This window comes from Protobothrops mucrosquamatus, unplaced genomic scaffold (genome assembly GCF_001527695.2).
Source record: "Protobothrops mucrosquamatus isolate PMUCROS unplaced genomic scaffold, P.Mucros_1.0 scaffold1044, whole genome shotgun sequence".
In the NCBI taxonomy this organism is placed as follows: Eukaryota; Metazoa; Chordata; class Lepidosauria; order Squamata; family Viperidae; genus Protobothrops; species Protobothrops mucrosquamatus.
Genome location: NW_015387276.1, coordinates 475127 through 479028, shown reverse-complemented (window position 1 = coordinate 479028; position 3902 = coordinate 475127).

Here is a 3902-nt window from a genome sequence, read left to right as displayed (position 1 = left end):
GAAAAGACCACAATGTACCCCCATCAAGCAGAATGGAAGAGAAAGGGCAAACATTTGAGCCAAGAATGGTTACCACTGAATCTTGGGAATGCTAAAAGCAGGCTTGAAACCCCAGTTGTGTTGGCAAGACTATGGTAGAATTACAATATTCCACTAGCCCAGAAGAGAATAAAATTGGACCCTTCTGGCTATCACAATAGAGAAATTGAAAACTGAGAAAGTAAATGGAGTCCAGAGTGAGGGCTAGCCTAGACATCCTGAAAATGCTCAGCTAATCAGAGAATTTAAATCTCATAGGCTAGCTACATCATGCCAAAATCATATGACCATTATACCGCTTAACCCTCCCTGTCACACACTTGCTATTTCCATATCCAGAATTGAAGCTGCAATATTGTATATTGTCTGTTAGAATCTCAGAAGCATGAGAGGATCCACCAAATCTTTAAAGTGCTTTGGAGCATTCCGATGCAACGTATTGCATTAGAGCACTTCAATTGGCATCAAGGAGGAATTTGATCAAAGTTCTGCTTACTGGAATCACCCATTCAGAACTTCATACAGCCCTGATAGAGAGCATCTAGCAAAACTCCTTCCGGATGACTCCCTTTCATTTCACTTGAGCCGATGTAGAAAAATAAAACAGAACAACTTAATTTCTCCGTAATGTTTTGACGCGATTGTGGTATCTCCCATCTCTTCTCCTCTAGCTTTTAGATCAGTGTGACAGAGAAGATACTAACTGGTTATTGGAACTGCAGAAGGGGGGGGGGGGAATCAAAGATGTTGCATTTGAAAAAGAAGTTCAGGTCTACTTGGTCTTATCTATTTTCTTCAAAGGCCAGACTAATCACAAAGTAAGATATCCTTGACTCTCTTTTTTGTTGCTTAAAGACATATAGATGGGGGGGGGGAGCTATAAAGTCCTCTCCATTCCTTATTTTGTTCTGCAACTTATAGCAACTCTATATGCATTTAAATCAGGGAAGTTAGAACAGGAGGAAATGGTAATCCCATTCCTACCTCTTTATGGATGCCTTAAAGGCCATTTTTCTCTTGCATCCTTCCAGTGCTTTAAGCAATGAAACTGACTTTGGATATTAAATCAGAGACTTCCCATATATTGTCTAGTTTGGTATTTGAGTCTTACATTAACTCTATGCCCTTTCAGTACTGCTTCTCCTGAAAGTTTCAAAGCAACTCAAAAAACTTTTTGGCATTGAGCTTTTTAATTTAGTCTGAATACTAAATTTCCTCTGGGAAAACGCAAGAAGCCATTCCTCATTATTTCATCAAAATAATAACGCTAGCATGAAAATAGTCAGGAATATGCTGCTGTATAATAGACCCAGTGGTCCTTCACCTGTTTTGCACATGTGTTCAGAAGCAGATGAAAAGGAATGAAAAATTTAAAAGGTAGTGTCAAAAGGGTAGAAAATAAAGCAGCTGTGATTTTGAATATATTTGCCAAATTGATCCAAGGACAACAACTCTAAATTTCAGATACTTTTTTTTAAAATAGACATTCAGTATTCTTTCCTCCCATTTTATCAACCTGCGTTATTAGTTCCAGCTGAAACCAGTCTCAGAAATCTGTGCATTTGGCATACTTATGTGCATGGGTATTGTGTGTGTGTGTGTGTGTATAGATAGATAGATAGACAGACAGACAGACAGAGAGACAGACAGACATATTCCTTCCAAAAGGTATACTCCAAAAGAAAGGTCAAGGCTAGGATAAAAAAAAGGGTAAATATATATTAAGTGAATTACTAATTGCTACTTAATTTTTTAATCGCCTATAAAGGAAGGGACAACATTTATAAAAAAAATAATTGATTCCTATCTGTATGTATCAATCATTTTCTGACATATCCCAAGACCTTTGCCTCATGCAGGCACTGACAGACACACACATGCACACACACATTCAAACACAGAGTTTCCAGTAGAAATAGCAAAAATAATGTATTTTTTTAAAATAGTAAGGAGAGGAAAGGATGGTTGTACTGAGAAGAAACAAAAAATGTGGAGAATGAAACTGGGGACGGGAGGAGAGGGCAGGGAAAGAAAGTAAAGGAAAAGAAATTCCTGTGTGCATGTTGCAACCAAGGTTAAAAATCTCTCCTCCCAAGCAGTGACTAATTTTCAAAGGCACCATTGCTTTTCAGAAAGTTTTCTGCATCTCGTCCCATTTACTTGTTTCCTTCTATTTTGCTGAATATAAAAGATCCCTCTTGTCAATGCACAGGTCATTGTTTGGAGGGGGAAAAACACTGCACCCCATCCTCTTGTTGGATAAGTGTTGAATGAAGTACAGGTAGTCGTCGACTTACGACTACAATTGAGCCCCAAATTCGTATTTATTAAGTGAGACATTTGTTAAGTGAGTTTGAATCTGGCTTCCCCGTTGACTTTGCAGGTCAGAAGGTCGCACAAGGTGGTCACATGATCCCCGGGACACAGCAACTGTCATAAATATGAACCAGTTGCCAAGCGTTTGAATTTTGGTCACGTGACCATGGGGATGCTGCAACGGTCGTAAGTGCTATTATCAACGAGAAGAACACTGTTATCAAACAAGCCGGCTTAGGGGAAGGGTGAGGGGAATCCATGGAGGATGGTGTTCTAAGCGGCTTCTCAAACTTGCAATCAGCCCCAAATGTTTTCTTTCAAAAATGGCACCCTCCAAATACAGTTTTAGTTGTAGCTTTTAACATTTTGGTTTTTAATGGTGGTTTTTATTGTAACCTGCCTAAAGTCGCTTTTCTGTGAGATAGGTGGCTATATAAATGGGACAAATAAATAAATATTGGAATGGCAACTCCCAAATTTCTGAGTTAGGATATTCAGAACTCAGCTACATGACACCGATAAGGCTGTAGGTCCAAGGCACCTGGAGGAGCTACATTGGAGAAGACTATCCTAAAGGAAAAAAAAAATCAGAGATGAGAGGCTATTATTGCCACATCCAGTGTTGGTTTGACAAGATTTTATTTGAAGTGTGTAGCAAAAATGAATCAACATCAAGAAGCGATAGAAATAGCACTTAAACTTATATATTGCTCCATAATGCTTTACAGTACTTTCTGAGCAGTTTATAAATGTCAGCACATTGTCCCCAACAATTTGGGTCCACAATTTACTGACCTCGGAAGGATAGAAGACTGAATGAACTCCTGGCTGTGGGCAGAGTTTGCCTGTAATACTGCATTCTAACCACTGCACCACCAGGAAGATGCCATGTACCAAATAAACCAGTGTCATTTTATGTTAATTGATGACCATTAAAATGAAAACGACCATTCTATCACACGCTGCCTGACCCTCAGATAACCCCATACTCTGATTTGTACTTCTGTGTTAGCTTCATCTCTTTTTGATATGGAAATAGCACTTTGAGAAAAAGTCATTGTGACAACTGTGCATTTGAGTATCTACAGCGGTTTCTCAAATAAATTCTAAAGAATGTCATCTTTATGACCAGTTGAGCAAGAAATAAGAAGCAGAAAGGGAATATTTCGGCCACAAGTTCCTAAGAGATGGTTTGCAGAACTAGAATTTGCAAAAAGATTAAGTTGATTTTTAAAGGGAGCATGTTTCATATTTAAGCCATTAAGAAGAAGAAATGACAGAGTCTGCCTTCTGATTAAAGCCACACTTTAAGGCATGGGTGTCCAGCCTTGACAACTTTATGGCTTGCTGGGGAATTCTGGGAGTTGAAGTCCACAAGTCTTAAAGTTGCCACAGCTTTCAGGAGACAAACATAGCCTTCCTTTTCTCTCCGTCTTTCAGAGCATCTAATTTGCAAAGCCAAGTTGTCTTTTAAAAGACTACCACTTATCCTCAAGCAAGACATATCTTGCTTACTGGCATAAATTGCAAGGTCATTCCTTGCCTAT